At 42.1% G+C, this 9,471-nt stretch overlaps 1 protein-coding gene across 3 annotated transcripts in view; it reads left to right on the forward strand.

Moving 5' to 3' along the window:
- The first annotated feature begins 1,544 nt into the window (after positions 1-1,544).
- The window catches only part of WTAP (WT1 associated protein), a 28,434-nt gene continuing 20,507 nt past the window's right edge, over positions 1,545-9,471 (forward strand). Inside the window, exon 1 of one of the 3 annotated variants that reach the window (XM_029223678.1) lies at positions 1,545-3,393. The gene's annotated coding sequence lies outside the window, so the exon portion shown is untranslated. Of the gene's footprint in view, positions 3,394-3,505; positions 3,688-9,471 lie in introns of those variants that run through there. The other 2 variants (XR_003793691.1, XM_029223677.1) reach the window with 2 other exon arrangements.

The raw sequence follows: 9,471 nt of genomic DNA on the forward strand, positions 1-9,471 counted from the left end.
AGATCCCACATGCCACGGGGCATGGCCAAAATAAATAAAAAAGTAAAAATAAAAATTTACTTCTGAAGACTGAATATACAGAAGGACATGGCCAGACCACAAAAGGAACAAGAATTCTGACCCACAACCTGCAGCAGCGTGCCCAGGAAACCAATCCCCTCAGCTTCCATAACCAGCCCCGGAAGCCAGCCTGCTGTAAGTCACACTTGGAGGAAGTCAGATTGCTATCACAAGTAACAATCCAGGAAGATAAACAATGAGTATAACAATCAGCTCAAAATGGCCAGGACTTGATTAAAATCTGACTGCTTCTCTAATTTTTGTCCCCACTTCCAACTTGGAACCAACGAGAGAAAGCCGAATATGCAGCCCTATCCAACCGCGTAGAATGCCTTGCTTCTTGTTAGCCACCTCCAGCTCCTCTGTGCCAACAGCCTCCAACAGGGCACAGCTGAAGCCCTTCTTTTTTCCACTGTGAAGCCTTCCCACTCCTCTGCTTGCCTTTGAGTCTCTGCCAAAATGCAAGTGATCATGGTTGACTCTCTTCCTATAGCAAGCTCTGAAGACATAGTCTTTGCTTTTCTCATTGGGTTAGTCTTCACGCGTTACTGAGGTTCATTTACATACACATGAGGGTAAAAGTTATATGAGGTATAACAAACCTGAGGTATAATTTACATTAAACGCACTCATTAGTGGTACGGTTTGATGAATACTGACGAATGTATATACTGGGTAACCACCATTCTAATCATGATTTACAATATTTTCGTCACCCCAAAAAGTTCCCCCGTGTTCCTTTCCAACCGATTCCTGCTGTTTTCCACTCCTAGCCAAGCCCAGATTTGACTTCTATCCCTATAGATTAGTTTTGCCTATTCTCCTAAGTCCTGTTGACCTATCTTTATTAACCTAAGCACTACCTTTACATTCAGGCACAACAAAATGTCTGATTCATCTTGCACGTTCCCTGCTCAAGAACAGGAATCAGCCAATTCTCCAAGGAGCTCTGGTTCTATTTAGTGGAAATGGAATTTAGAAACCAAGGCATGGCAAATGTGCTTATTACTACTGTAAGGCGACCAACCATCTTGTTTGCCTGGGACACTTTCAGTTTTAACACAAAGTGCAGCATCTGGGGAAATCCCCTCAGTCCCGGGGAAACTGGGACACTTGGTCATCACCCTAGTGCTTCTAGGCCCTTTCGGTGCACAGAAGCAGTAAATTTACTTTTTAAATCATACGCTCAAATTGATATATCCAATTTAAATGTATTACAGGTTTTTTCTGAACTTCCTTGATCTTATATTTGTACCTCATTTTCTCTTACACTTAAAGCCTTGTACATTAAAAATGAAAATATTGGGGCTTCCCTGGTGGCGCAGTCGTTGAGAGTCTGCCTGCCGATGCAGGGGATACGGGTTCGTGCCCCGGTCCGGGAAGATCCCACATGCCACGGAGCGGCTGGGCCCGTGAGCCATGGCCGCTGAGCCTGCGCGTCCGGAGCCTGTGCTCCGCAACGGGAGAGGCCCGCGCACCGCAAAAAAAAAAAAAGAAAGAAAATATTTGTATTATCCTACAATATACATACTTTCAAACCACAGCAACAAAATTACCATTAATTATAAACCACTGAGCGAAGCTGAAGATTCCTTTGCAGTTCTTTCTCAACCTTAGAATGTATCTCACCACAGATAATTCTCTTAGAGTACTATGTCCAAAAGCCCTGGGGAATTAATTCCTTTCTCTGTGTAACAAGATAATTGCATTACCAATGTGACTTACAGTTAAGTTTATTTTAATTTGCTATCAACTTTGGGTTTGTTTCCTTTTCAATGTACTTTTTGGCTATTAAAACTTCAAAAGTTCAAAGTCAGAGAAGTCTTGCTTTTATTTCTTTCGCCTCCACCTTTCCCCACCACTCTCTATAGGTAACCATTTTTATTGTTTCTAGGATATGCTTCCAATTTTCCACATAGCCTGGGACGCATTTAAAAGCAACACATAAACAGCATCCTCATTCTTTTTTTGGGGGGGGTTGCATTGTATTTCATGTTATGGATGTACGGTGTCTAACCAGTTCCCTATTAATGGACATTTGAGTTATTTCATAACTTTTGCTATGACACTACAACAAGTAACCCTGCCTACATGTTGCTTCTATAAGTGAAGGTGTATTTTCAGAATAAGGTTAGGGTTAGAAGTGAAATTGCAAGACGTAAGAATAAGTGCATATAATAATTTTGGTACTCCACAGGGCTTGAATCATTTTCCCATTCCCACCAGGAAATTTACGAGCACTGTTTCTCCACTGCCGTGTAATTTCAATGTGCATTTCCATTATAAGTGAGGACGAACAGACTTTTACGTTTCGGACCATTGCTGGTCTTTTGTGTGAAATGTCTGTTCATGTCCTTGCCCATTTTTCTCTTCGGATTTTGGTCTTTGACCACCTGGAGTATAGTTTAATCTCATCCCCATAAATCACCTCATTCCAGAACACCTCCTTTGGGGATAAACGGTTTGGGTAAAATTGGATAAGGGCAGCCCAATCAAAAGATTACCTGACCCCTGTAGGAAGTATGAGACTTGTTTCACGTCTACCAGGTAACACCATCGGTCTTATGCGACGGTCCGGATGACACACAGCCTTGCGTAAGGGCGTATATTCGAATTAAAAAACTTATATTATCGGCTCCATTAAAACCTCACAAGGTTCGCCTTCCCCTCGCTTCTGCGTTAGCAAGGTGCCCCTAGAGCTGCTGACATAGGTAAAACCTCCACGTACTAGACAATAGCTCCCCGGTTTCGCCTCGAGATTTCAAGGCGGGGACGAACCAAGCGTCCAGGAGGCAGCACTTCCTGACGGAAGAAAGAGCATCGGTTTCCAAATTCTCAAAACTTCAAACAGCAACGGCTCACGAAGCCTCAATTGCTCGGACTCCTCGCCCACGGTGTCGCTCCTTAGGTTGCACCTTGCCGACAGCGCGCGGAAGCATCACAGATGGATGCTGTACCAAAGGACGGCCAATCACACGCCGCCTTCGCCCAGATTCCTCCGCCAGAGGCAGCGCCGCAGCCGCAGGTGGCCCGGCGAGCTTGTCCGCCCGGGGAGCGTGTCCACCCGGCGCCGCCAATCGCGACCCCTGCCGCCCTTCCCGTGATGCCCCGCGGCTGACCTGCGACCTCGCGGCTCACCACTCCTTGAGGCCCGCTTCCCTCCCCGCCCCCGCCGAGCTCGCAGCGCTTCAGCGGCCGCGGGGCGTGCCACCAGGCGCAGCTCCGCCTGTAGCGACTCGAGGCCCTCAGCGGGCGCCCTCCTTTCGCCTTTCCTCCCCGCGGCTGGGCCCGGCGGGCGGAAAGCTGTGGCCGCGTCCGTGAGACAACTGGTCGGTGAGTGGGCCGGGCGCTAACATGGCGGGGCGGAGAAGCGGGCGGGCGCCGGCGGCGTCGCGGGGCGGGGCGGCGGGAGGAGCGGGAAGGGGGTGGGGCGACGGGACCTCGCTTCCTCCCTCAGCGCCATTTTGTGGCAGCGAGACCTGCAAATAAAGGGGAGAGCCGGGGCTGTGGCGGGAGGAGGAGCGCGGGGGCTGGCGGCAGCGGGGTCGGGCGGCCTGGGCAGCGAGCGGGTAGCACGGGGTCAGCCTATGTGACTGGGCGGCGCCGGCGCGGCCTCCGTCAGGAGAGGTAGGTGCGGGCCGCTCGCCGGAGCGGCGGCGAGGATCTCGGGGTCCCCAGGGCTGAGGCGCGGCCGCCTGGCCCGGGAAGGGGCGGACGGAGCACAGGGGGCGACTCGGCGTTCCCGGGCCCGCCGGCCTCCCGTTAGCCGCGCCGCTTTTCCGCCTGCAGGGACACTTCCGCCACCCCGAGGCCATTTTACCTCCGTCCTCAGGGTCCCGGGGGCTAGGTGGGCGCTCCCGCGGGGCGGGCGACAATCGGAGGCCGCCTTCTCGGTGCGCGTCCAGTCCCCGCCCCGGTGTCGCCGGCTCCCACCTCGGCCGGAGCGCGAGGACTGGCGGCACGAACGAGTTCAGCAGGGGAAGGAAAGCAGCGTTCGTTGATCAAATCGCACGTCGCGCAGTAGCTTAATATTGCAGCTGCGTTGTCTTGTAGACTTCCATTTTTAAATGATGGCATGCGTTCTGAATTAAAAAGAGAAAAATTATTTATTGAATTAGAGGTTTTCGTGAAATTTTAGAGTCCCACGTCGGATCCCTGTAAGGCTGTTATTAATTTTTTAAACCATATTTCACTAGTCAGTAGGGAGCACATAGTGGAAAAGTCCAAGTTTGTTTTGATGAAGTCAGTTGGATATTTGATCCTAGAGGACTGTGTTAAAATCCTTAATAACCGTGTTTATAAAGCAAGAAACGATTCTTTTGCCCGAGATTTAAAAAGATAAAGAAATACTTTCATGATCATGTTACAGTCCTGAGTTGTCCATGTAGTTTTCCTTCTCAGAATTTAGTTAATTCCATTGCTGAGGAAGATACGTGGAAGTCACGCGCCTGTCACCACAAGCCCTACCGGGTTTTTGTTTTGTTTTGTTTTTGAAGTATAGTCGATTTACAATGTTGTTAGTTTCAGGTGTACAACAAAGTGATTATCGACCGGGTTTTTTATTTAAAAACTTTGACCATTAAGATTTCTATGACAGATAAACATGCTGTAGACATCTAAAACCCCGTATAAAGCTACCGTGAAAATCTTTTCAAGATGCCTAAATGTTATATATGTACACATGCCATTTAGTAGCATCTAATTAGGCAAGTTGGGGAAAGAAATTGCGGTCCATTAGAAATTGGGAAAGAAATTGGGGCTTGTGATAAAGAGGAGGTTCAATTTCAAGGGTTTTGGTGGCTGTATTCCTAGAGTGCGTTCAGATTTTACGTTATCTTAAGCAGATAGGTATAGCTAAGAGATCAGTATTTTCACTTCTCAGTGGCGGAACTTAGGCAAACTACCTAAATTTCTAACTCCCAAAGGACAAAAGTACTGATAAAAGTGTATCCCAGGCACTGCTGTTTTTTACTTAGCTCATCTAATTTATAGAACTTCATAATATATAGCTTTCCTGATTGAATTTTGAGTATTTGTCAGAAATGGGTTGGTATAATACAGAAAATCCGTAGCAGCCTTGTGGCATGGAGATGAGAGTTGTAATAATTGTATTTGTACAGTACGTTACAGCTTTCAGAGTCCGTACACTCTTGTATGTATGTATAGGTGTAATTATGGAATTCCCTTGAAAATATTCTTTGTTTAGAGGTGTTGATCATTTTCATTCAATTGTACATTATCTTGCTCTTGAAAAAAAATATTTTTCTTGCTCTTAAAAATTTTCTGTTGCTTTGCTTTTGCAAAGCAAGATATAGATAGTATTTGGTTTTATTCTTGTTTTTATTACCTTCCATTTTTCTGCATCTAAGTATTTTCTATTACTAAGCTTACTAGAGCAAAACTTTTCAATATTCCTATAACAGTGTATCCCATTAGATATTAAGGCGGTGTATCAGGCTAGATTCAGTGCTATAAATAAACATTCTCAACTCTTGAAAATGTAGTTGGTGGAATTTACTTTAATCTTTCCTAAATACACATTAAAATTCTCTTTTATGTCAATGTTAGTATTTTATTTGGAATATCTTTTGTTTGTATAGTATCTTTATGGCACTTAAAACACTGACATTTGTAGCACTTTGTGGGGCAGGCAAAACTGGTATCCTCTTTTTGCTGATTTGGAGACTGCAATCTAGAGAAAGTGACTTGCTCAAGATCACATGACTGATAACATAGTCAAGAAAAGTTGGTCTTCCAATTCCTAACAAGTACACTTCTACTATAGTGCCTAGGCTAATACAGTGTCAGATTATTAGTTTCTTACATTTAGTTGTGATTAGTTTCAGCAAGGTACGTGATTTCTTACTGAAGTTGTGTTGGCTGGTACTTGCTTCTCTGTTAAGGGAGAACTGAGTTGCATAACTTGGGATCATAATGCTAAGAGCCAGAGAAGTACTGGGATCTGGGATGCTAGGCACCTAGCCTACGAAAACCGAACTCTCCATCATAAGGTGTTTCTCAGTGTAAAGGCATCAGGAGTAGATGGTGGTTCTGACAGTCTAAAGAGCTATATTACCTCTGAATTATCCACATGGATAACAAAACTTTACATAAAACATAAAACCATGTTTTAGCCAATCCTCCTAAACTTGCTAAAAGGTAGCCAAATTGGTCAATTTTTGCTTTTTTTCTAGTTTGCTTTTCTGCATTCTCTAGCTAATGCTAGAGAATTCTAGCATTCTAGCATTCTCTAGCTAATGCTAATTCTCTAGCATTCTCTACCCCCCCATTTTTTAATAAGTAGCTGTTTTAATCTGAGCTAATCACCTAATGATTCATAACCCTTTTCATCATCTGGAAAATGGAAACTAACTTCGACTTTAGAAGTTGTGGTTATTAAATAAGTGATTCATAGCACTGGGTATATATTCATTTTTTCCCTTCAAGACTCAGGGTTCAACTCCAAATGATATTTCAGTCATTCTGTTTTTCTGATATGAGAATAGCTTGTTCTAAGAACCTGGAATATCCATTGTCTTTATGAATGTAGAATTAACTTTAGATGGTATTGTGCTTGTCAGTTGTGCTAAAAAAAAATTGCCTTGGGGAGTAATAAATTTCACAGCACATGTGCAGTGGGAGAGTCAGAATTGAGAACCAGGTTCTATTTTGATTAAATAGTTGAATGTTGGTGCTTTCAAATTTTAAGCCTGTTTCTAATTTGCCTTTTGCCACACTGTCCATTTAACTGTTGTGGCATATCATGGAATCTCAAGCAAAGATTGACTTTTCATCTGCTCAAGATAAGGGAGGAATTTCTTACTAAATGCTTATGCTTTGATTTCCCAAGTCACATATTCCATAACATGTGGAGTGACTTGTGATTGAGAGTCAACATGTGAAACGCAAACATATACAAAACTTGTATTTATCCCTGACTTACGTTACAAATTTAAACATCTATTTTTATAAAGAAAATGTAGGTATTCTTTAAGCAGTGTGTAATTAGAATCTACCCAGCGTCAAGCTTTTTAAAAGGAGAGAGAACATAAGCCAGTGTTAAAAATGTAAATAATTTGCTGTTTAGAATTCTGAAAATTGGAGGTCACCAAGAATTCTGCAGTGGGGCTTAAAGACAAAAACAGGAGACTCCCCTAATGGTACAGTGGGTAGGACTCCGGGCTCCCTATGCAGGGGGCCAGGGTTCGGTCCCTGGTCGGGGGAACTAGATCCCACATGCCACAACTAAGAAGCCCGCATGCTGCATATGGCATTATTTCATTCTTTTTTATGGCTGAGTAATATTCCATTGTGTATATGTACCACATGCACAGTTTTGAGATGGGAAGCCTTTAGAAGGATTTAACCAGAAGACTGACATATAGGTACACATTTATATACTATTTAAGTATGTTAAAAGTTCAAATGGCTCAAATTTTCTTGTACCAATTTATTACGTTATTAGTACGTTATTGATATTTACCTACTATTTAGCATTGGACAAATGGGAAGTTCAAAGGAAATGTTAAACTTGAGTTGTGGATTCCAAGAGGTTGCAGTCTAGTGGAGTGAATGCCCATTAAAGCCATTTTAAAATATAAGTAGTCAGGCCCCTGGAGGTGAACATGGTGAGCGTTTGTTTCCAAATGCTTGGATTCACTCTAGAGTCACATTAGGATAATCAGTCACTAAGCAGCTGTCTGTAACTTGCAACAGAGATTATAAACTGGGTGATAAGGGGACTAAAGTAGGCAGGGGCCAATTCAGAGAAAAAATACCGATTTTTAAATCGTAGAAATATGGTCATGTCTTCATAGGTATTGGTTGGTCATAGAGACTTGATCAACTCCATCAGCTCAGAAACTAATGATATATGCTCAGGTTTTTGTCTTACATCCAATGATAAGATTATCAAAGAGGGAAGAATTAAGACAGTTAATTTATGATATGATCAATATATAATTTTTTTCCTTAAAATGTACTGATTTCTTCAACTCAGTGTACCTAATCTGAAAATCAGGGTTTAGTGACAGTATGATTAGAATATTTGAATTGGAATTGTATGTAATATAAAAAATGGTATTGAAAATCATCTCCTTTTGAGGAATCTCAGATATTCATTAAGAAGTCAAGTAGCTTTTAAAACTCAGTTTTACACTGTAAATTCTTTGATTAAGTTATTTTTATTGTGTATAATTGACATGTTATTTTCAGGTGTACAACATAGGGATTTGATGTTTGTATACATTGCAAAAGGATCACCACATAAATCTAGTTACCACCTGTCACCATACGTAGTTACAAAACTTTTTTTCTTGTGATGAAGATTTTGACTCTTTCAGCAGCTTTCAAATCTACGTAATACAGTATTATTACCTATAGTCACTGTGTTGTACATTATATCTCTGTGACTTATTTACTGGCTACTTATTTAATTGTTTGGAGTTTGTAGTAAGTATGGGCAGGTAAAATAAACTAAAAAGAAAGTTTAAGATGTAAGGGAACATTTATGACTTTGCTGCTAGAAAGGATACCTAGGAATAACTTTAAATTAGCTTCTCTTTGTTAAATTTGAATATTAGGAAATAGCACAAGTCTTTTCAGTAAGCATAATAAAGTTAACGAGAGTATTTCTGTCATTAATCTTTTTCAACAGGGTTAAGTGAATTTTATGTAAATTTATAAAAGAAGCTAATTTTGAGATACAAATTATTCTGTGACATGAAGTTAAATAATGTAGGGGTATCTTTATTAAGGTGTAAATACCTTCATACCTGCATTGTGTAGTGGTGAATTATCATGAGGATGATAGATTTGACCTTACTATAACAATGTTAATTCTGTAAAAGGAAAGGCTTAGCAACTGGTCTTACCCTTCCTCTGTCCTTTCGACAAGATGCCTGAGATACTGCCTGAGGCCAGTATCGGACTTCAGCACAAACCTATTACTTCTGCTGCCAGATTTTTCTTTCACAGGGCAGTTGTAAGAATGCATTGAAAAATTGTATTTCTTTGGGACTTCCGTGGTGGTCCAGTGGTTGATTATATTTCTTTCAATCCTTTGTGGCAACATTACAAAGAATGATCAACTTTTTTATAAGAGAGTTTAAAAAAAAAACCTAATAACAATAGTAGTGTAAGATGTTAACAAAGGAGAAACTGGGTGCAGAGTATATGGGAACCCTGTAATATCTTTGCAGCCTTTCTGTGAATCTAAAACTAGCCTAAGAGGTATATAATTTTTTTCACGTCTTTATCGGAGTATAAATGCTTTACTATGTTGTTAGTTTCTGCTGTGCAACAGAGTGAATCAGCTATATGTATATATTTTATCCCCATATCCCCTCCCTCTTGAGGATCCCTTCCACCCTCCCTCTTGAGCATCCCTCCCACCCTCCCTCTTGAGCATCC

Source organism: Monodon monoceros, unplaced genomic scaffold (genome assembly GCF_005190385.1).
Source record: "Monodon monoceros isolate NGI ecotype Baffin Bay Population unplaced genomic scaffold, NGI_Narwhal_1 Super_Scaffold_15, whole genome shotgun sequence".
Taxonomy (NCBI): Eukaryota; Metazoa; Chordata; class Mammalia; order Artiodactyla; family Monodontidae; genus Monodon; species Monodon monoceros.